Raw genomic sequence first — 25,711 nt, forward strand, 5'->3', positions numbered from 1 at the left:
GTCTCTCGTGCCAAGACGGTCGTGTGTGCCAAGTTTCATGCTAATCCGACGCCGTTTAGTGATTTTGGGGCGTCAACCCCTCAAATTCTAAGTTTCTTAAGGAACTAGTCTGCCTAGATTGAAATCTAGCTCTAACTCCCAAATCGGGAACTCGATTCGAGTCCCGTCTTCTCCCATAAGTCTCTCGTGTCTAGGCGGTCTTGTGTGGCAAGTTTTGTGCTAATCCGATGCCGTTTGGTGATTTTAGAGCGTCAACACCTTGAATTCTAAGTTTCTTAAGGAATTAGTTTGCCTAGACCGAAATCCGGCTCTAACTCCCAAACCGAGTACCCGATTCGAGTCTCCATCTTCTCCCACAAGTCTTTCGTTCCTAAGTGGTTGTGTGTGCCAAGTTTTGTGCTAATCCGACGCTGTTTGGTGATTTTGGGGAGTCAACACCTTGAATTCACTACAACATATAAGACTTTTGGTGACCAATTATTTTGGTCCCTAAAACCATTATTTCGGTCTTTAAATGGTTTTTGTGACAAAATTAAATTCGTTACTAAAAATGTCACTAAAAGTGAGTCTAGAAAAGTCTTTAGCGACGAATTTTTGAAAATGTCACTGAAAATGACAATTAGCGACCAATTTTATATTGTCACAAAATGTTTGATTTTACAAAACTAAAATAATTTGTCGCTAATACTTTGTCACAAAATGTCTCCATTTGGTTGCAAAAAGCAAAATAGTGACCCTTTTAACAACAAATATATTTGGTCGCTAAAGGTTTGAAATAACATTTTGAAAACATTCAATTTCATAGCTACAAATTGACATCCACAACCCAAATCTATCTCTGTATATAGAAAAAAAACAAGATCAAATCTTGCACACAAGATCAAATCTATTCTTGTATATACAAAAAGCAAATTACAAAAATCAAAACTCTAAGTATCCAAATTCATTTCAACATAGTTCATTATATGAGTTAAATTCCAAAACAAGATCAAAATAGTTCAATATTGTATGAGTTAGAACTCTATGACGACTTCAACTTTGTTTTTCTCTCGCACCACCTCTTCACAAGTTCAGTTACAAGAGCAACATGCCCTAAACAATTAATTGTTCCACGACCACAAAAGCTTATCACCGTCTATAGTCATAGAGAAAGGATGAAAATCCTGCACACATGATCATAATCAAAAGTGTAAACAAAGTTAAAAAATGTAAAAGAGATGTAGATGAAATCCAAAAATAGATATCAACCTTGAAGAACTTAACTAAGGCATTTGAAGCAAATAAAAGCTCAGATTTTTGGGGCAAATTGAAAGAAAAATTTTTAAAAAAAAATATTTGACTTCTATTACAAGTGTAGCATTATCAGCAGCCCAAGTACAAGCAGCCTACACAAGAGTTGCAGCCTCAACACAAGTGTGTGCGATTGCATTACAAGTGTATTCAACAATTAAATCTAATTTGTAGCATATGCAAAGGTATTAACTTCTATTATCAATTTCAGCATGTATTTTATATTTTAATATTTAAAATTTAAAACATTACCTGGTACGTCTTATCATCCCATAATTGACACAGGTATCGCCAAACCTCTTTTTCGATATTCTTCATGTGGGTTTACAAGGGCTGACTCCAAAATTAACATGGTTTCATGATATCACCAAGAAGAAAGCAACATAATGATTTTAATTTATGCAAAAATGATTTAAATTTATTACCGACTAGGCAATCCAAGATACATAGTACTCCCTCCACTTAAAACTATGTGCTGGTAGAGCTACGAAAAACAAAACAAATTAGGGGTTAAAAAATACTTGAAAATAAATTCAAATACATTACAAAGTGTATATTGTACAATGCATGAAGTGGTCACATGGTACAGAAAAAATCTATATCGCAAGACAAGTGTATCTTCATCAAAGTTGTAGGATATATATGTCATTGTTATAACTATTAAGATTGATAATACTAAATGCTTTTAAGTAAAAAAACTATAAGAATTATTGCTTACAAAATGACCTACATACCATCATCCGATTATTAATGTCCATTTCCTGAATACAACGAAATACCATGTCAGCCATTCCATCACCTTTGATGTCTATGAGTTCCTGCAAGAAGAAAGCAATTCAAACTTCTACAAATTCCAACCTATCAAAGTATTATTAAACTGGGTAACCTTATAGATCTAAAAATACTTTACTGAAATCAGCATTCTACATGTTGAGAATGCTCCAACAATGTTATAGTTCATAGAAAACTCCACCAAAATTACTGATTCATAAAATGAATGAATCTGATGGGCCTCAAGATCAGCTATAATTGTAGGAAGGCTTGTTAGAAACTCATATACAAATGGTTTGCTTTCTCCAATCTGGAAACAATAGAAGAAAAGAATGACACATTCAACGTTATATCCAATATAGAAAATTGACATTTGACCAACAAGATTAAAATAATGCTACCTGTACAATAACAAATTTACGCTTGTACTTTTGAACAGTTTTCAAGAATGTGTCGCAAGCCATATCTTGAAAGAATTATCACACACAAATTTTAACTTTAGTAATTTACTTTTCCAAGATTAAAAGGTAAAATGCTGGCCATAGATGATGAACAAGACATGAATGACAATACCCAATTAACGTAACACCACAAACTCCATATATGATATTAAGAAGGCTATCAAAGTAATTAACTAGAACAATTGAAACAATATAAACACTCCAAATTTATAACAAAAACTAGAACATAATTAACAAGTCTAAAATAAACACATAGATAGGACACATTGTGTGGATTGTATAAGGAGCAAAAAGTTATTGCAATGCATACCATTAATATCATAAACAACATCAAAGCCTTCGGCTGAGAGACTGGCTTTCACAAATTCAATGTTCGTCATGTCTCCTTTCAAGTGCAAGATCTACACTTAGAATACAATATTTCATTCCTCAACAAAGAAAAATATGAAATTGATCAAAAAGGCAAATAGAATTTTCCAGTGTATATGTCATAATTAATAACCTTGGAAGAAAAATCAGCACAATCCTTCTCTGATTCACCAGGCAATTGTTGGGTGATGGGAGCTTTTCCTCTTGTGAAGAGAGTCACCTGTATTATGTAGTAAACCTGAACAGAGTCACCTTCATTTTCGTGCATGTATATGTAATACATTGGTATGTGACTCAAAGGTTCCATAGTTCATTTTAAAGAATTTGAAACAACATTGCTATGTTGGCAAAAACAGAAACTCATAAACCCAAATCATCCAAGCCTTCAGCCAAAAACAAACACACGCATAGGCCAATCGTAGATAATAGAAGTAGAGAATAAATCAAAAGATATAAGTATGTAGTCTACTGAGAAAAGCATAGTTGAGATCAGGAGTTCATGTTATTCAAACAACAAGATGGTTTATTCTTCTTACCTACTGGGACCTGCTTCAAATCTGATTTCACCCTGCCTCAGCACCTCCCTAGATGGAAAGGACAAGGATTTTTAAATGTTTTAAGGTTTGGCAATGTTAAGTCCAAGTGTAATGGCTATATTTTTTCTTATTTTATTAGGTTTGAACGTGATTTTATTTCTATATTAGTTGTTTCCTATTTCTTAGTTTCCTAATTAAATAGTACGTATGCCTATATATGTATGGCTTAATGTAATAGTTTTACAAATTTAAATTTGTTCACTAGTTTGTGAACAAAGCACTCTTTGATTGGTCTCCAAAGAGACTAATTATTACTATCAAGAGACTTAAAACATTTTTTTTAGCCTTGTGTCTATCAATTGGGTTCTCTACTTGTTCCAGTAGCACATTCCCCCTCCCCCCCTAGAATTCTAACAACAATCTTACCATGCAGGAGTTGAAAAAAATGTTCCAGCCAAAAGATGTTCCAGCCAACACAAAACAGGGAATACAGAACAATCATTTTTTGCACACAAAAGATGTTCCAGCCAACATAGAACAAGGAACATATATGGTCTGGTTCCCTTAACAAACCTAAGTTAAATTAAAATTCACATCAAAAGGATCGAAAAATACCTATAATTAAAATTCACATCAAAAGGATGAAGTAAACAAAAATTAAACAGGATGAGTTAAATTAATTTTATTAATTAAACATTAAAACTAATTTTTGGCTACAATTTGTATTAAAAACTCAATACTACTTAAAGGATCAAGAAATACCTTGATTGAAAGTGAATTAACCAATTGATGTCTTCAAAGTAGCAGAAATCTGCAAAAAATGAAGAAGAATATGAAGAATCAACCTATAGAAAAATTGCATCCATGACAATGTGCAGGCCAGTCAAACAAAAATGTGAACTACTTATTGTGTTCTTCATAGATCTACAATATATATATATGTATATATAGAGAGAGAGAGAGAGAGAGACGCACCAAATCTACAAAAAATGCGAAGAACAAGGTAGATCTCAAACTGATCTCTGTATAATCGAGGTTCAGAAAATGTGAAGATGAATAATTAAGCTTGTAGATCTCAAACTGATCTGCAATGGAGATCTACAATGAAGCTTGACATATAGAGAGACCTACAATGAAGCTGCAAGCTACAATGAAGCTTGCGATGGAGCTTGACATATAGAAAGAGAAGTTTTTACGCATCGTGTTTTGCAAAGCATAAGAGCGTGTATTTGCATCAGGTGAGATTTTGTAATTTTTCATTATTTGGTCCCTAAAAAATCAATAATATGTATTGACAACCAAAATTATTAGTCTCAAAAAGTTACATAGCATAACAGGGAAGTCATTTTTGTATTTTTATAAGTAAATTACCATAAGTTTAGATTTGTCTCCAAAAGATTATTTTTAGGGGCCAAATCTAACTAGTCCCTAAATATTAGTCTCTAAAAAACTAATTTCTTGTAGTGATTCTAAGTTTCTTAAGGAATTAGTTTGCTTAGACCGAAATCTGGCTCTAACTCCTAAACTGGGAACCCGATTCGAGTCCTGTCTTCTCCCACAAGTCTCTCGTGCCAAGGCAGTCATGTGTGCCAAGTTTCATGCTAATCCGACACCGTTTGGTGATTTTGGGGTGTCAACATCTCGAATTCTAAGTTTCTTAAGGAACTAGTTTTCCTAGACCGAAATCCAACTCTAACTCCTAAACCGGGAACCCAATTCGAGTGTTGTCTTCTCCCACAAGTCTTTTGTTCCTAGGCGGTCGTGTTTGCCAAGTTTTATGGTAATCCAACATCGTTTGGTGATTTTGGGGCGTCAACATCTCGAATTCTAAATTTCTTGAATGCAGTGACATCTTAATTAAGATCAAGAGATGTTACAATCTCCAATGTAATTATGAATCTTAAACTTTAAATCCTTGAACTATTTCCTATAGCATATATAAGAAAATCTAGTTGAAACCCGCCTTCATGTATTGAGATAGGTCTTTTCTCCTTATAAACAACTTCATAATGTTTTTTCTGAATTCGTAAAAATTATAACAGCAACACAATGTGTCAAGTGTTTCCAAAATATCTCTTATGGGTTTCAAGAATTCATCCCTAGATGTTTGCCAATAACATTTAGGGTAAAAAATCCTAAATTGCATTTGTTGTTTTGGAAAGAGAGTTTTGGGTAACTTTGGTGTAGACTAGAGAAACAGCAACATGGATAATGAATACAAGCAGATATAAGATGACTAAAGCATCACAGTTAGAAATGGGCTTACCTCTATATCAAGTGATGGGTACTTCTTTTTGAGTGTGTGTGCCTAAAAACCACATTTATGGACTGTGGAAATGAGAAGGATGGAATAACAACATCAATACAAATAACGATGGTTTACGCACCTTATCTATCATTTCTGACATGAACTTCTGTCCACCAAATCCAGGTTCCACAATCATCACAATAACCATTTCCACAGGATTTTCATTGTCAAGCTGCGAACTAGGAAAGAGAAAATAAGTGCTAAATGTAAGGTATCAAACAATCTTTGTTTTAATTATGGTGTAACTTTACTCCGTTACAGAAACATGCTTTTTGTTTCTACTTTCCAACACATGTGTCAAATAATCTTTAGTTTAAATACTTCAGTTTAACTCCACTTCATTAAAGGGAAAATGCCAGGTAAATAGCAAAACTTGAGAACTTAAAAGAACAATAAATAGGGTAAATGCTTACGAGTGGATACACATCTTCAATAAGAGTTCCAGGCTTTAATGCCACACCAAGCCTTATGCCCTTTGACTTAATCTGCTGGACAAGTTCTTGCCAACTGTCTGTAAAAGATAACCATGTGACCATTCCATTACCAAAATATTGAAAAATAAAAGTAGAAAATAAAACTAATTAGGCGGTGTCAAAATGGAAAATATTTCACTGTTTACAAATCAATATAAGTAACAATTGTTTCAACAAAGAAATATGTGTCAAAAAGCTAATACCAAAGGAAAAGCATAAGTACAATAACACTGTACACATAACTCATGCTAACTTGGCACTCAAGTTGCAAACAAGATCATCATGAGCAACTTGCATAAGAAACAAACAAATTAGGGTTTTCAAATTGGGGTTTTTAAATAAAAACACAAGCCAGCAAACCCCAAATCAAAACCCAAAATTCAATCCCAAATCAATCCCCAAAATCAAGCCCCATTGTGATATATTCAAGCCCCATGGTATCGGAGACAAACCCCAAATCAATGAGCATTACTTGATAAAAATACAGAGGGAAAAAAAATCAAGCAAGAATAAAAAAAGACAACGCCAGAATCAATCCCAAATCAAACCCCAAATGATGTCCCATTGTGATATATTGTGCAAAGCAAAATTACGGAACAACGCCACCAAACTCTGTATATCATGGGAGATGAAAGCTTTCCAAAGAGAAGAACAAGCACCAAAAAAAAAAAAAAAAAACACTCGCAAAGCAGTGAGGAAGGCCCAATATCGACCACGGCGAACGACCCAACGACAAAGGTATCGGCAAAGATATCTGAGACGCCGCACCGCCGCAACCGCTACTAGCTGTCGTCACTCGCTGCTCACCGTCGTTGCTCGCTGTCGTCCTTTCTTGCTATTGCTGCCACTGCCACTGCCACTGCCACTGCCACTGCTTGCAGTCATGAGAGAGAGAGAGAGAGAGAGAGAGAGAGAGAGAGAGAGAGTATTTTAGGGATTTTTGAAATTGGGGAGTTTTTTGTTTAAGGGATTGGGGATTTGAGATGGTGAGAAATAAAAAGGGGGAAAGAAATAGGGCAATTCGGATAGAAAGAGCCAGAAAAGAAAAAGAAGAAAAGAAGAGGAGAGTTAGGATAGGCGGTGTGAACGATGTCGTTTTATTTATTTATTGTTAAAATGAATTTATTTTTTTGTAGTTAATGCAATTTTTTTTTTGATTTTTGATTTTTTTTTTTTTAGTTACTAAGGTTGAAAATTTATTTGTTTCATTTTTATTTTAATGAAAAAAATTATATATTTTTTTATTTGGTAGATGTAGGGGTAATATTTTAATAAAAAATATTTTTCGTTAAAATAAAGTTAATTTTTTGCCTAATTTTAAATATTTCGTTCATGGTCTCTAAAAAATTTGAAATTACATCAAATATTTGAGTCGTAAACGAGTTAAGTTGAATAAAATTTAATAAGTTTCAAAATGTATTTAAATTTAATTTGTTTACTTAATAAAGTAATTTTAAATAATTTTTTTAAAAATTGAACACTAATCAAATTCAAGCAACTTAATATTTTAGTGTATTATATAGTGCATATATGCGTATTGTTATTTTTCTTTCACACTTGTTTAGAGAACATTAAATTGATAGAGAGATATCAAAGCTAAGTGGTCCATGTTGTCATTTGGCGGGCCTACAAAGGAAGGGTAACCCAATAGGTTTGGCCCCACCATGTCCCTGCACACAAACACCACAATGGTCACATCGATTCAATCTTATTTTTTTAGGAGCAAAGATCCTCCATCTTTATTTTTCTCTAAAGTTTCTTAAAGTGTTACAGTGTATGGTTGAGATTTATTGGCAAGTCACATCAGAATTGATGTGACTTGCTAATAAATCTCAACCACACAATATAGCACTCTAGAAAACTTTAGGAAAATTTCACTCTAGAGGATCCTTAGTATTTTTTTAGAATCGGAGAAAGTTGTTTTAGTTTATAGAGGGCGTTTTGGCAACAGGGTAAAAAAAAAAAAAAAAAGTCAATTTTTTAGTTTTTTAATTTTTTTAATTAAAAAATTTAGCCTTTTATCTAAATTAATTCAGTTTTTTTTTATCAAAAAAAATTATTAAAAAAATTAAAAAATCAAAAAATTAATTTTTTATCAACTTTCTAAAACACCACTTAAGTCGGGCTAGATTAATATTTTCGGTCGAAATATTAATGGGTTGGGTTGATAATTTATACTTTCTGAACTCGGCTTATTATTAAATTAATTAATTAATTAATTATTTATAATACATTAAAATATATATATATTTTTTAATTAGAATTTAAATTTTATCCCTATTGATTTTATTAAAACTCACATTTATAGTGAAATGTGATTGAATTTATTTAAGAAATCATTCAATTCATAAGCAAAATCTTTCAATTTATATTGATGTCAATATATTTATTTTAAAAAATATAATATGTAACTAAATTTAATTGTAGAATGTTTTAATTTTTTTTAACATATAACTTGATGAACGAGCTTGGAATTTATAATTATTTTCTAAACCGAATTTGGATAGAACCAAATTAAATTTAAACAGATATAAGATATAATTATTTTCTAAACCGAATTTATTATTTGGCCTTTTGAAAAGTTAAAATAAAAAAATCAACTTTTAACTTTTTACCCATCTTAAATTCCATCACATCTTACATTTTTTATTAAAAAAAAAACAAAATAAAATAAAATATGTTAAAAAATTAACTTTTTTATTAACTTTTCAAAACATTATTATGTAATACGGACTGAGTCCGACGTTTGTCCCCCCTAAACACAACCCCTAAAACACCCCTGCTCTGTTCTTCCCCCACAGATGCCACACCCCCACAGGACCCCTCTCTCTCTTTCAACTTTCTTCATAAATACCCTTCACACACCCCTCTACCCCTTCACCACCACCACCACCACCACCACCTCCACTCCTCCCTCACTGGTCCATCTCAAACTCCCTTTTTTTGTACCTTCCTAGTCGCAAAACCCACAACTTGTCTCAAACTCCCAAAAAAAAAAAAAAAAAAACCCCTAGAAATGGCCATCAGAAAACCAAACAAACTACCTCCACCAACAGTTCTCAAACAAATCCTCAGAAGATGCTCAAGCTTGGGAAAGAAACACATCTACGACGACGACAACAGTGTCACCGGGCTTCCTCTCGACGTGCCAAAAGGCCATTTTGCAGTGTATGTTGGAGAGAACAGAAGCAGATACATAGTCCCAATCTCATTCTTGACTCACCCTGAGTTCCAGTGCCTTCTTCGCCGTGCCGAAGAAGAGTTTGGCTTTGATCATGATATGGGTCTCACTATTCCTTGTGAAGAAGTGGTTTTTCGATCTCTAACTTCAATGCTCAGATGAGAGATTATGTTTGTGTTTGATAAATTGTTTGCAGAGAGAGAGAGAGAGAGAGAGAGAGAGATGGCTAAGATGAAGCTGTTGAAGTACTGCTTCTCTTTTTTTTAACATCTTTCTTCATTATTGTAGGTTTTTTTTTTTTTTTTTTTTTTTTCACTCTAACCCAAAATTCATGAATATATTTTTATGGGTTGGAGTTGTAGAAAAATTTGAGATTTTCCTCACAGAGGTGTAGTTACAGTGTTACACACCTTGTGAGAGAGCTTAATGTTGAAGCTGGGGTGATTAGCCTCTTTTTACTCTCTCTCTCTCTCTTTCTTTTTCTTGCTGTCTTGTGTGAAATTAAGTAATAAGTTGTTAAATCGGTGTAGATTCTTCTAGTACCAACCTAGTTGGATGAGCTATCTTTGCTATGGTGCATTTTCTATGCCTTGCCTTCTTCCCCTTTGTTAGTGTAACTCTTTTTGGCGCATTAATAATGTTTATCTTCTTTTGACTGATGAAAAAAAAAAAGAGTTGTTAGATCTGTTGATTGCTTGGAACTTCTTTTTGGCAATGAAGTTCACATTAATCAATGAAAAAATTACATCTAATTTTATTTTTTACTTATTTTTTTCACTTAGGTTGGCTTGGAAATAAGTTCATTTAGCAACTTTTTAATTTTTTAATTAAAATATAAGGTGAAAAAAATTAATATAATTAGGATGATTTTTTTAATTTTTTACGAAAAAAAAGTACAAAAATAGAGAGAAAACCAAGTCTTTGACTTTTTTAAGACTTAGGATTTAGAATTTTTTTTGTTTAGTTTTTTAATTTTTTGGCTTTTTAGTAATTTTTTAAATTTTTTACTATTAGTGTAAAATTAGTAATTTTTTTAATTTACATTGACATGTTAACATTCACATTGATAGCAGTGTAAAATTAGTCCGCGCCTCGGGCGGGCCCGGCTCGGCCTGTTGACAATGTAAATATTTACATGGACATGTTAATATTCATATTGATAAGAGTATAAAATTAGCCAGCGGCCCAGGGCGGGCCTGGCCCAACCCGTTGACAATGTAAATATTCACATTGACATGTTAACATTCACATTGATAGGAGTGTAAAATTAGCTCGTGTCTCGTGGCTACCCAAAACCTGCCCACGGCCCGTGGGCGGCCACGGGGCGGGCCTGGCCATTTTTTTTAAATTCTTTTTAATTTTTTCTACCAAAATTTTATTATTTTTCACAAAAAGACACTAGGCCTCGGCGCGGGCTACGCCTCGGACCGAGCCTTGAATGGGCCTTAACCGGGCCGATAGGTGGGGGCAGGCTTCAAAGTGATGGCCCAAGCCCTAGCCTAGGGTCTCGAACTAGGCTCAAGCCTAGGCCCAAACGAGCCTTTCCCGGTCCGGGTCGGGCTGGCCCACGGGCCAAAAATCAGGCCCAGGCCCTAGCCCTGACACAAGGGTATTCGGGTTTTGAACGGACCGATGGATCGAGCCTCGGGTAGGGTCGGTGGGCCTGGGCCTAGCCTCGAGCTTGGGCGGGCCTAGCCATTTTTTTTAATTCTTTTTAATTTTTTCTACCAAAATTTTATTATTTTCGACAAAACAATACATTGTGCCTCGGGCGGGCTGTGCCTCGGACCGAGCCTTGAATGGGCCTTAAGCGGGCCGATGGGCCGGGCCAGACTTCAAAGTGATGACTTAGGCCCTAACCTGGGGTCTCAGACATGCTCGGGCCTGAACCGAAACAAGCCTGCCCCGGGCCATGGGCGGGCTTCGGGCAGCCTACGGGCCGCGGGCCAATTCTACACTCCTATCAATGTGCATTTTAATATGTCAATGCGAATATTCGCATTATCAACGGGCCGGGCCGGGCCTACCCCGGGCCGCAGGCAAGCTTCGGGCAGCGGTCAAATTTTACACTCCTATCAATGTTAATGTTAACATGTCAATGTGAATATTCACATTGTCACGGGTCGGGCCAAGCCCGCCTCGGGCTGCGGTCGGGCTTCGGGCCGCCCAGGGGCTGCGGGCCAATTTTACACTCTTATCAATGTGAATGTTAACATGTCAACGTGAATATTCACATTGTCAACAGGCCGGGTCGGGCCCGCCTTGGGCCGTTGGCCAATTTTATATTCTTATCAATGTGAATGTTTACATGTCAATGTGAATGTTTATATTGTCAACAGGCTGGGTCGGGCCCGCTCCGGGCCGTCCATGGGCCGTGGGCGGGTTTCGGGCAGCCACGAGGCGCGGGCTAATTTTACACTCCTATCAATGTGAATGTTAACATGTCAATGTGAATATTCACATTGTCAACGGGCCGGGCCGGGCCCGTCCTAGACGGCGGGTGGGCTTTTGGGCAGCCCATGGGCCGCGGGCCAAGTTTATACTCTTATCAATGTGAATGTTAACATATCAATATGAATATTCACATTGTCAACAGGCCAGGCCGGGCCGGGCCGGGCCCGCCTATGGGCTGTGGGTGGGTTTCAGACAGCCACGAGGCACGGGCTAATTTTACACTCCTATCAATGTGAATGTTAACATGTCAATGTGAATATTCACGTTGTCAACGGGCCGGGCCGGGTCGGGCCCACCCTGGGCCGCTGGCCAATTTTATACTCTTATCAATGTGAATGTTAACATGTCAATGTGAATATTCACATTGTCAACGGGGCCGGGTCGGGCCCGCCCTAGGTCGCTGGCCAATTTTATACTCCTATTAATGTGAATGTTAATATGTCAATGTGAATATTCACATTGTCAACGGGTCGGGTCGGGCCGGCCCTGGGCCGATGGCCAATTTTATACTCTTATCAATGTGAATATAATGGCACATTTTTTTTATTGATTCTTTTTACTATATGTTATGAGCCATTTTCATTAGCATAATTTTTATTTTTTTTTCTTGATTACTCTCACAAGTCACAATAAAAAAAGAAAAATATTTCAGACCTCTAAATTGTGAGCTATAGGAAAGCTTTAAATTGTGAGTCTCACTGGGTGATTTGATATTTTAACCTTTGTTTTTTTTTTTTTTTTTTTTTTTTTTGAGGTTGCCACATCAATAAAAGCTCTTGTTAGAGCTCTACTATTAGAGGTCCTAATCACCACTGATAAAAAAAAACAAATAACATCAATTTTTTTACCATAATAGCCATGCACCCAATTGTATATTTATGTAATCTTTGAAGAAGTACCAGCTTTTTAAAATATTGGGGAACCATACTACAAGAGAGGCAAGGAGAGCCCTTGGTGAGCTGGTCTTCTCTTCCTATTAAAGCATTGGCTTGCCTCTTTGTGTTTGGAGAAATTACAAATAATGGAAAGACTAAAAATTACCTATTAAAGGGTGAGATTAAGAATGGCAATGGGCCGAGATGGGTTCGGGGATCACACTTCCCATCCTTGAAGATATAAAATTTCCTGTTCCCGCCCCTGCCCTCGATCCCCGACAGGGAACCCAGCACTACCCCCACCCCCGTCCCTGATCCCTAGAACCTTTTTTTTTTGAAAACTATTTTACACATGGCGAAAGAGAGAGATCAACAACAACCGATCATCATCATCATAGATCATTATCAACAACAGATCAAAATAAATAAATAAAAAATAACAAAACAACAGATCAAAAAAAAAAAAAGCAACAGATCAACAACAACATATTATCATCATCATAGATCTCACAGATCTGAGCTGCAATCTATAATATATATATATATATATGTGTGTGTGTGTGTGTGTGTGTATAAAATAGAGAAAGAGAGAGAAATAGAGAGAGATAGAAAGAGTCGGTAGAGAAGCGAAGGAGATCGGCGCTATGAAGAGGACGACTCTCTTTTCTCGGCAGAGGAGATCGCTGGTCTGGCGGAGGATTGGCTCTCTGCTCTCTTTCTCTCTCTTTCTCCCTCTCCATTTTTCTCACGCGAATTAACCGTGTGTAAGTGTGAGGGAGCAGTTGTGTGAGTGTCTATCAACAAAATAAAGACACACACACACACACACACATACATATATATATATATATATAGACAGGGCTAAAACAATAATTTTACTTCAGGGAAAAAAAGAGCGGGGATCGAGGCCAGGGACGGGGTTGGAAAACGTATCACCATCTTTGACCCGAAAATCATCGGGGATTCATTTTCGAATACTATCCCTTGTCCGTCAGGGATATTTTTTGGGGGAAAAACCACTATAATCAGGGTCGGAGGGCAAGTCCCCGTCGAGTTGCGTTCAAATTTCCATCCCTAGGTGGGATGTAATATCACTACGCCAAAACAGGGCATTAACGACGGTTTTTTTAACAGAAGTTTTCGTTACCGCCGTTAAAGATACTATTAATGGCGGTAACGAAACCGCTGTTAATACCGCCGTTAATGTATTTTTAACGGCAGTTTCGTTACTGCCGTTAAAAAATCGCCCCTAAAGTATCTTTAACGGCAGTAATGAAACCGCCGTTAAAAAAACTGCCACTAAAGCCTTCTTTTAACGGCGGTAATGAAACCGCCGCTAAAGCCCTCTCATTACTGCCGTTGATGACGGTGGTCTTTGCCGGCAGAGCTTCGGCGAAACTCCGGCGAGTGGTGACCACGCGCGGCTAGAGGTTGAACATGACCATCTACAATAAAGCAAAAGTAATGTTTAAATATTTATTTAGGGAATATATTTCATATAGAGTGGCTATGGTGGAGTGGTTGGCGTACATAGATTAGAGGTCAAGGGTTCAAGACTTGGGGGCTGCAAGAAGAGAAAATTATTTTTTTTTAAATTTGAACTTGTTTACGGCGGTAAAGAATCGCCGTTTTTTGTCCTACATTACTGTCGTTTTTGGTCGACTTTTAACAACGGTAATTTACCCTTTTACGACGGTTGTATCTTTTCCGACACGAGTATAAACGACGGTCCTAAATTACCCCCGTTAAAGGCTTTAACAGTGGTTTTACATTCTTTAACGGCGGTAAAAAACCGCCGCTAAAGCCCAATTTTGGCGTAGTGTATTTACTGTAGTTTCTTTTTAAAGAAAAAGTTACACCCTTAGGCCTCGTTTGAGAACATGCTAATTTAGTAACTTTTTTGTTATTTGGCTAAAATATGAACTTAAAAAAACTAGTATATTTAGGATGACTTTGACTTTTTACAAAAAGATGTGTAAAAAGTAGAGAGAAAGGAGAATTTTTAACTTTTTGGTATGAGTTGTTGACTTTTTAACTTTTTTAATAACCTTTTGACTGAACCGATCGCTTTTCAAACGAGGCCTTAATATATATTTGTTTCCCATCCTAATGTTTACATTCTCATCAATTTGATATTGGGCCGTTAGGTACTTCTTCTTTGTTTAATGAATAAAACTCCTCTTTTTTCTTTGTAAAAAAAAAAAAAAAAAAAAATATGGGAAAGGAAAGAAAAAAGAAAAAAAAGTAATAATAATAATATAGAAAAACATATTTATGAAATATGGATGAGAAGTTGAGATGTAAGTATATAGTATATGACATTGTCACGTCAGTGTCATCAACATATATTTTTAGTCCAATATCCCCTTCCTTCATCCAGCAAAACAAACACAGCCTTAGACAATCATATAATATAAAAAATATCTTCTCCACCTTGGCCCCTTTCTTCATCTCCCCCTTGAATTATTTACTATGGACCTAGTTGTCTTGAATATATATATATATATATACATAAATGAAGAACGTGATGCCTAGTTCTAAATAATATTTTTTAAAAAATATAAATAAATAAATACTAGAGACATACCATGTGATTTTGAAGATAGATTATATTGTCAAACAGATATGATGTGGTTAAGTGATTATTAATGTTTAATCAATATAATTTTTTGATATGAATAATATACTCAATGAACCCTACAAGATAAATGATTTAGATCATTGAGACGGGCTCTATGTGAGCCCACAATAGGTCAAACTAGACCTCTTTAATCCGATTATGGATTGAAAGATAAATTGCACTCTCAATATTTGACGTTGGTATATTGCTATCATTAATAACTAACTAATGTATGTGTGTCACATCAAATAATAGATGAAATGTGATAAAAAAAATTGTCTCGTTGTAGCATTACTTTAATATTAAATTGTAAATTATCAATTTATTTAGAAGTTTAAATTGTTACATAAAGATAACTTTATATATAAGAATGTGATATTGAGATATAATTTAAGATAACGATGTGATAATAACATTTACAATTATGAATCACAATGATTGTCATAGATATAAATGCGACACTTTTTACATACAAATTCTGTTTGTATATAATTGTACTCATAAATATTCTCAACATATTTCTTCATGTGTGAATAGACTCTACTTCCTAAGTAGGTCATTTATTTATTTTATTTATCAATAAAATATTTTTAAAATAGCAATCTAATAAATTATACACTAAATACTAATTGTATTATAGCCCCAAAATTGTATGAAATAATTGAGAGATAACTATTAAGAAATGATTGACATACATTTATTAATTTTTCTTAGTAATTTTTTAATAATGCTTGTCTAAGTAATTATCATTTTCAAAAAGGTCATTTTTTGCTACACTTAATTCGCCCCTAACTAAGCAAAATTCATTACTTTGTGCCTGTTGATAAAAAAATGAATTTGGTAAAAGTGAGTAATTATGTAGTATATTTCTTTGTACATTAGTATTTTTTATACCACGTATCACATTAGTATATTATTGATTTTTCTACTGAATTATATTGAATTAACTTCGAAGTTTTTACAATGCACAGCAACTAACTATCTATCAACTTGAGTTGAAAGCAGGCACATGTGAGAGAAAGGATAGTCACTCACGCGTTCACGCAAACTACTAGAAAATGGTGAGATCATTAGCTAAAGAAGGACCGAGCACTACAAGAAAACTGGGTATATGAGACGGAATTATTTACGATGCACACTTGTCGTCTCAAAAAGTTACTTTTTGTGACAGCAGAAAATACCGTCTCAAAAAAGCAGAGTATTTGCGACGGCACCATTTGCCGTCTCAAAAAAGCAGAGCATTTGTGACGGCACTATTTGCCGTCTCAAAAAATGGGAGTATTTGCGATGGTATTTTCTGCCGTCGCAAATACTCTCATTTTTTGAGATGGCAAATAGTGCCGTCGCAAATGCTCTACTTTTTTGAGACGGCAAATGGTGCCGTCGCAAATACTCTGTTTTTTTGAGACGACATTTTCTGCCGTCACAAAAAGTGGCTTTCGTGTTTTTTTTTTTAGTGAATATTTTTAAAATTTTAAATATTTTTTTTAGATGTACCTTACTTAGATGTATTTAAAAAATAAAAAAAATATGAAAAAATATTTTTAAAAATTAATAAATACATAAAAATACAAAAAAAATGTATTGAATTATGGTATTTTTTTTGTATTTTTGGTATTTAGTGAATTTTTAAAAGATTTTGGTGATTGTGGTTTTGAGATAGCTTCATATATATACAGTCACAAAATGGTTTGAATAAATTCAACGGTATTTTTCTGTCGCAAAAAAAATTAAAAAAAACAATGTCGTCTTACTCTTTTGATATAACATTTGTCTTTTCATTCATTTTTTCATCTTCCTGTCTCTCTGTCTCTATCTCTCTCTCTTCTCTTTATCTCTTTTCATTCATTTCTCTCTATCTCCATCTCTCTCTCTTTCTATGTCTGCTTGTTTCTCTCTCTCTCATTTTCTCTCTGTGTCTCTCGCCTATCTCTCTTCTCTCTATCTCTCTCATCTGTTTTCTCTCTCTGTCTCTCTCGCTCATCTCTCTTATCTCTATCTATCTCTCTCATTTCTTTTTTTTTCTCTCTCTTTCTCTTATCTTTCTATCTCTCTCTATCTCTCTCGCTCATTTCTCTTCTCTTTCTGTCTCTCTCTTTTTCTGTGTCTCTCTCTCTCTCGCTCATCTCTTTTTGCTCTATTTCTCTCTTTTTTTGTCTATCTCTCGCTCATCTCTTATTTCTCTCTCTTTTTCTATCTTTCCATCTCTCTCTTTCTTTCTCTCTCTATCTCTTTTTCTGTCTATCTCTCTCTCCCTGTCTCTCTCTCACTCATCACTCTTCTCTCTCTCTGTGTCTACTTGTCTATTTGTCTATTTCTCCCTCACTATGTTCGCCTTGCTCACTCTCTTACTCCTATCTTCTCTATTTATCGAGCTCCTTCTCGATTTATCGATCCACTATAAGAAAATACACTTTTAGCAACCACTTTGTCTATCTCTCTCTCTCTCGCTTATCACTCTATCTCTGTGTCTCTCTCTCTATCTCTCTTCTTTATCTGTCTCTCACAAAATTAAAATATTTTTAAAATATTTAAATATTTAAAATATTTAAAAAATTGATTTGAATTAAGTTTTGAACAGAGTTTTGAATTATCTGTCTTCTTTATTTATTGAGCTCCCTATCGATTTATTGATCCACTACAAGAAAATGCACATTTAGCGACCATTTTGTCTTTTTCTCGCTCATCACTCTGTCTCTCTATCTCTTTTCTCTATTCGTCTCTCACTCATCTTTCTCTCTCACTACCCATCTTCTCTACCACATTTACCACCACTGCAAATGCCATTCAACTACCACCACTCTTCTCTTTCTCTCTTTCACTCATCACTCTTATTTCTCTGTCTGTTTGTCTATCTATCTGTTTGTCTGTGTGTCTTTCGTTCATCTTTCTTCTCTCTATCTCTCTCATTTGTCTTATCTCTATGTCTCCCTCGCTCATCTCTCTTCTCTCTATCTCTCTCATCTCTTTTCTCTCTCTGCTTTCTCGCTCATCTCTCTTCTCTCCATCTCTCTATTTTTCTATTGTCTCTATCGTTCATCTCTTTTCGCTCTCTTTCTATATGTCTCTCTCATCTCTTGTTTATCTCTATTTTTCTATATGTCTCTCTATCTATTTCTCTCTCTGTCTCTCTCTATATCTCTTTCTCTCTTTATCTCTCTCTCGCTCATCACTCTGTCTTTCTCTCTCTCCTCTATCTGTCTCTCACTCATTTCTCTCTCTCACCACCCATCTCTTGTACCACCTTCACCACTACTGCAAACACCATTCCACCACCACCATTACTTCTACTGTAGCCACTTCACCTCTACCACTACCATTACTACTACTATCGCCACCACTCCACTACCAACACTACCACTACTACTACCATTACCTCTCTTTCACCCCTGCCACTCCATTTACACTACCACTACCACAACTTCACCACTAATCTCTTTCGCCATCACCACCACCACCACCACCACCACCACCATCATCTCTTATCCACCACCTTCACTACTGCTGCCGCTCCTTTTCCTCTACCACAAAAAATTAGTTCATAATTTTTAGTAATAAAAAAAAATAGGCCGCAGAAAAATATTTTTCATTGACTACAGAAAATTAACTTTTATTTTAGTGAAAATATTTTTCATTAAAATATATATGAAACAAATCAACCTTAATAACGGAAAGAAAATAAAAAGTTATTATTTATTTATTTTTATTATTTAAATATTTATTTATGATGAATTTTTTTTTTCTCATCCCGCCCGCTCGGTTCCCCTCATTTTTTTCATTCTCGCGCCCCAAAATCCCCAATCTCTTTAGAACCAAAAAAAACCCTAAATCTAATCGTCTCCCTTACATCACTCTCTCAGTCGTCTCTCTCTCTCTCTCTCTCTCTCTCTCTCTCTCACCCTCTCGTTTATCTCTGCACAGATCTCGTTCATCTCTGCACCGATTACTCTCTCACTCTCTCACTCTCTCGTTGTTCATCTCATCGATTCGCACCGATCATCGCACCGCCGATCTACTCACAGGTAAACTCTCTCTCTCAATCTCTGTCTCTCTCTCTCTCGGCCCGATGGTTGTTTTATATATATATATATAATAAGTTATTTTCTGTTATTAAAAATGTTTTGATATTAAAAATGTTTTGTGATTAAACATATATGCTGATTTTCCCATTCCAGTGCTTAGTTCTTATCTGATGCTCTTATTTTGATTTCGTAATCCATCTTCCTTCATATATATATGTTGCTCCCGCCTTTTAATGTTGCTCCTGCCTTTTGGTATCAGAGCCAAGTTATGTTGTATCCTGTTTCTAACTGCTTTGCTACTTCTGGTCAATCTTCTCTATTGTTTATTTGATTAATCTTGTTTTCAGTTCATCTTAATCACCCACAAGATCAGTCTGTTTTATCCACCTAGTTTAAGTCACCCACTTTCGTCCCTGTCCTGAGTAAGTCCTTAGAATTAGGCCGTGTCGGACTTAGGGGTCTTCCGAATAGGGTATGTATGTATACTAGGTATGAGGTAAAACTGACAAGAATAGGGTATGTATTAAGATATCTGTAAAACTGATTAATTAAACACAACAATGAGTCGATTATTTCGAAGTAACTCATCAGTAAGTTCTAGGTCAACAACTTTGCCCTCCATACCTAATCAAGGGTTAGTCATTAATGAAGAAGATGTTGAAATACAAAATGATAACATTAATTTAAACTGGAACATCCCAAAATTACCAATTAAAGAAATTTATAAAACTACTTTTTTGCAGAATACTTTTCATGTTAATTTGCATGTTAAAACCATTGAACAAGTTTATGCCTTAGCAAAACCTAGAGAAACCTGTCAATTATTTGATTCTAATCTAATCAAAAGACATTTAAAAAATGGTAAGAATTTCATTCATCTCGGATTAATCCAAGTCGGTGTTAAGCCATTAACCCCACAAGGAAAAGATGCTTCTGTTTTACTATGTTTAAGAGATGCTCATTTTATTGATTACAATGATAGTTTAATGGGAATGATGGAAACTGGTCTACATAAAGGTCCAGTTCATTTTGATTGTTTTCCTGATTTCACACTTAGTTTACGTGATCCACATATTTTGAAAGCATTAACTTTAAATATTCAATTAAATGGTTCATTTACTAATATGTTAGAAAAAGTTCATAATATTGCTCTCATTTATCGTGTTCATTATAAATGCATGAAAACGAATTTAAATGTTCAGGCCTTACACAAAAGTCCAAAAGATAAAACTCTGTTAATTCAAAGTAGTAATAATGAATCACATATTAATGTTCCCCAAATGATTGAATGGAAAAACATTACTCTTCCCGATCAATGGCTTACAACTAATGAAAATTATAAACATAGTCAACAACAATCTTCAATTCAAGATGTCCAAGATATTCAACAATATAATGATGGTTCTGTTCGAATCAAATTTAATCGGAGTCAATCCTCTAGGCATAGTACATCTAGTGTTCCTTCTGAAATTACAACTGAAGATGAAATATTTAATACTCCTTTATTTCGAAAAAATAGTCAAATCCATCAAGGTCAAACCACTCAAACTTCCCACAATAAACTCAAAGGCATTGATAATTCTACCACTTCTCAGATTAGTAAACCTGTTTATACTACGACTACACATTTTCCTGAAGAAGAAATAGCCTCAAATAATTCCCCAACTCAAACTGATTTCGAAGAATTGATACCACCTGTGAATCCCCAGTTAATGACAATTAAAAAGGATTTTCAACCTAATTTAGATAAATTACTTATTGAATTTAGATCTAAAGAAAACAGAACTAAACGACATGCTTACCGTGCTAAATATAATTCTGCTCAGCAATCCAGAATAACTAGAGAATGGTATGATTTTGTGGTTCAATATGGTTTTGAATTATCCTTCTTTGATTATATGGATCAATATTACAAAAAGATTAACACAATCACCAAACATAAATGGAAAACTTCTCCTAATACTTCGGTTAGCTCCAATCATCCTCCATTGGCAACTATAATTATTGATCATCAGGGTTCTGAAGTTCCAGCCTCTCCTTTTAAATTACCTGGTACTGATTCTGAAATGAAAAAAGTTATTGAACAAAATAATTATACTAATCAATATTTAACAACAATTGGTAAGCAATTAGATAAACTAGAAATTAATTTAGAGGAACAACAATCTGCTAAAACTACTAAAACCTTAGATCAACCTTTACTAAATCTTCCCAGTCATCGTTCTAAACGAACCAGCCTAGTTACTAATGATCAGTCTACCGTCAAAGCTATTGAACAATTATTTACTAAATTAACTTCCAATGATACTTCTACATCTAAAGATAAAGGTCTTACTGTTTTAAATCAACAACCTATTACCAACACTGTTTCTGATCACTCCGAAACTGACACTACTGATAATGAAATAAATCAATTAGCCCAACAGTTCCAACCTTCTAATCTTAATAAAATTCATTATCCCACAGTTAATCCTCAAACTACTAAAAATTGGTATTCTCGACCTACTCCACCTGACCTCCAATTTGAAGAAACTAACATTAGTAATCAATTTTCTGTTTCTGCTAAACGATTATATGAATGGAATATTGATGGTCAAAGTGAAGATCAAATCCTGCAAAAATTAAATCATTTATCTATGGTAGCAAATAGTTATCTTAGTAATTATCCTCAATATTCTCAACCTGAAATTGTTTCCTTACTCACCTCTGGCTTTACTGGTATGCTCAAATCTTGGTGGGAAAAATACCTTACTGAAGAACAACGTGATACAATCATCTATGCTAATCAAACTGATGAAAATGGTCTACCCATCTTTGATGAATCTATAGGATGTTGTCACCCTGATGGTATTAATCAACTAATATATACAATAGTTCGACATTTTATTGGTACACCTACGAATATTTATTCTCGAATCCATGATCAACTAAGTAATCTTAACTGTCCAACCTTAAGTGATTTTAGATGGTATAAAGATGTATTCACCTCTAGAGTTATGTTAAGAGACGACTGTACTAAACCCTTCTGGAAAGAGAAATTTATTAATGGATTACCTAGCTTATTTGCTCACAAAATTAGAGATGTTCTTAGTCAACGTACTGGTATTATTGAATATGATAATTTAACATATGGTGATATCATTAGCACTATACAAAAAGAAGGTTTAAAAATGTGTATTGATCTTAAACTTACTCACAAAGCTAATCAAGATAAACATAAAGCTAAATATGAATTAGGCAATTTTTGTGAACAATATGGTTTACCTCCTGTTGCACCCTCTCGTAGGAAATCACACAAATACTCCAAACATAAATCATCATACAAACATTCCAATAAATATAAATATAAGAAGAACTATACACCTTCCAAATCCACTGATAAATTCTATACTAAACCCAAAAAGAAATATTATAAATCCAAATCCCATCCAAAATCTAAATCAACTAAAGATGTTACTTGTTATAATTGTGGTCAAAAAGGACATTATTCAAATAAATGTAAAGACAAACAAAAATTAAAAGACAAAGTTAATCAACTCCAAATTGATGATACTTCCAAAAATCAATTATATGAAATCTTTCAATTAAATCAAACTATTAGTAGTTCTTCTTCTGATCATCCAGATACCTCATCTAATTCCCAATCACCTAGTGATGATTCCGATAATGATATTAAAATAGGTTGTAATGATGTTTGTTGTAAACCGGTTAAACAAATTACTGTTCTCACCAAAAGTACTCAAGAAGAATCCGCTCTAATCGATCTAATTAGTAAATTAGACGATCCCAAGTTAAAACAAAAATATACTGATAAATTAAAATCCCTATTAATCCATTCGGATACCAAACCAAAGTTTGATAAACCAATAATCAGTCTATCCAAAACTTTAGAAAGATTTAAAACTAAACAAAAAGAAGCAACATTAAAAGATTTACAACAAGAAATCAATCACATTAAACAAACAATCAAAGAATTACAACATAAAGATAAAAAACTAGAAGATGAAATTATTACTTTAAAAATTAATAAAAGTTTAGATAATTTCCAACCTAATAATCAGGAATCTCCACATGAATCTGAACATGATTCTGATCCTAATCCAGATAACTTAATATTTGATAACCAATCACGTCAATCTCAATCCAATAATCCTGAAGAAAAACGATTAAGTCTAATCAACAAACTTTACATTCAAAAGTGGTATTCTAAAATCAAAATAATTGTTAATGATTTTGAATTAGAATTAATTGCTTTAATTGATACTGGTGCTGATTTAAATTGCATATAGGAAGGATTACTTCCTACTACATATTATGAAAAATGTCAAGAAAAATTAACTTCTGCTAAAAATGCATATCAAATATAAATTACCAAAAGTACATGTTTGCCAAGACAATGTATGTTTTAAAACCTCTTTTGTTCTAGTTACCAATATGACTGATAAAATTATTTTAGGATCTCCATTTATCTATTTATTATATCCTTTTACTACATCTAGTACAGGAATCACTACGCATGTTTTAGGACAACCTGTTACGTTCAAATTTTTATCTCCTCCTGAACTATTACACTTAAACCAATTAAAAGATTGTTCTATTTCTCATCAAATTAGCCGCCTGACTCGACATTTAAAATTTCTTAAAGAAGAAAGAAATCACAAACGCATTGACCAACAATTAACTAATCCAGTTCTTGTTTCCCAAATCAATGATTTTAAATTAAAACTTGAATCAACTGTTTGCTCCACTTTACCTACTGCATTTTGGCATAGGAAAAAACATGTAGTTACCTTACCATATATTAAAAATTTTGATGAAAGACATATCCCTACTAAATCTAGACCAATTCAAATGAATCATGAATTACTTGAAATGTGCAAACAAGAAATTAATGACTTACTACAAAATCGAATCATTAGTCCAAGTAAATCACCATGGTCTTGCTCTGCTTTTTATGTTAATAAAAATGCTGAATTAGAATGCGGTGTTCCTCGCCTAGTTATCAATTATAAACCTTTGAATGATGTTTTAGAATGAATTCGGTATCCTATTCCTAATAAAAAAGATTTAATTAAACGACTTAGTCAAGCCGTTATTTTTAGTAAGTTCGATTTAAAAAGTGGTTTTTGGCAAATACAATTTCATCCTAAAGATAGATATAAAACTGCATTCAACACATCCTTTGGTCAATATGAATGGAATGTCATGCCATTTGGTTTAAAAAATGCTCCTAGCGAATTTCAACATATCATGAATGACATATTCAACCCTTTTAGTCATTTTTCTGTTTACATTGATGATATATTAATTTTTTCAAAATCACTTAGTGAACATTGGAAACATTTAACTGCATTCTTTTACACAATTAAAAGTCATGGTCTTGTTATTTCTGCTCCTAAAATTAAATTATTTCAAACTAAAATTCGCTTTTTAGGATATGATATTCATCATAATACTATCCTACCCATTAGTCGATCCATTGAATTTGCATCCAAATTTCCTGATGAAATTCTTGATAAAACTCAATTACAAAGGTTCTTAGGGTTCCCTCAATTACATTGCTGAATTCTATAAAGACCTTAGGAAAATTTGTCAACCTCTATTTGATAGGTTAAAGGATAATCCTCCTCCTTGGTCTTCTGTTCATACTTCTATTGTCCAACAAGTCAAACAATATGTCAAGTCCCTTCCTTGTCTTGGTATTCCCACTGAAAATTCATTCAAAATTATTCAAACTGATGCCTTCGATATTGGTTATGGTGGCATTCTCCTTCAGCAACTTACTCCTCAATCATCTGAACAAATTGTTCGCTATCATTCTGGTGTCTGGAATAAAGCACAATTCAATTATAGTACTATTAAAAAAGAAATTTTATCTACTGTTTTATGTATTCAAAAATTTCAAGATGATATTTTAAATCAAAAATTCTTACTTCGTGTTGATTGCAAATCTGCTAAATATGTTCTTGAAAAAGATGTTCAAAATCTTGCTAGTAAACAAATTTTTGCTCGTTGGCAAGCTATTTTAAGTATTTTTGATTTTGATATTACCTATATACCTGGTTGTCAAAATTCCCTACCTGATTTTCTTACCCGGGAATTTTTACAGAGGGGTAAGGGATGACTACACCATTTACTGCTTACCATAAATCCCGAATCACCTATTTCAAAACCCTCATTAAACAACTTACTCATCGCATTCACCGCCTCAAATTAGCTCGACCAACTACCAAAAGAGCCCAATACATCAATTACCAACAGATTCAAGCTCGCCGCAATTTACTTGCTCACAACTACAATTGTTTACATCATCATCAAGATTATTTAGATCTTCTTTCTGGTTGCTAATCA

At 34.1% G+C, this 25,711-nt stretch overlaps 2 long non-coding RNA genes across 3 annotated transcripts in view; both read right to left on the reverse strand.

Annotated features, from left to right (window-relative positions):
- Nucleotides 1-769: 769 nt before the first annotated feature.
- On the reverse strand, nt 770-5,915 carry LOC114293669 (uncharacterized). Of its 2 annotated transcripts, none has more exons than XR_014328680.1 (8): nt 5,815-5,915; nt 4,190-4,238; nt 3,025-3,111; nt 2,833-2,923; nt 2,025-2,108; nt 1,716-1,774; nt 1,543-1,623; nt 770-1,163 (listed from the first exon to the last, which is right to left on the reverse strand). It is a non-coding gene; the product is annotated as an uncharacterized LOC114293669 (long non-coding RNA). The 2 variants fall into 2 exon arrangements; XR_014328679.1 differs by lacking the exon at nt 5,815-5,915 and adding an exon at nt 4,403-4,844.
- Nucleotides 5,916-9,172: 3,257 nt separating this feature from the next.
- The window catches only part of LOC145790449 (uncharacterized), a 36,106-nt gene continuing 19,567 nt past the window's right edge, over nt 9,173-25,711 (reverse strand). Inside the window, exon 2 of the long non-coding RNA XR_014329164.1 lies at nt 9,173-10,073. This is a non-coding gene — a long non-coding RNA (uncharacterized LOC145790449). The remainder of the gene's footprint in view (nt 10,074-25,711) is intronic.

This window comes from Camellia sinensis, chromosome 5, assembly GCF_055761805.1.
Source record: "Camellia sinensis isolate YWXY chromosome 5, ASM5576180v1, whole genome shotgun sequence".
In the NCBI taxonomy this organism is placed as follows: domain Eukaryota; kingdom Viridiplantae; phylum Streptophyta; class Magnoliopsida; order Ericales; family Theaceae; genus Camellia; species Camellia sinensis.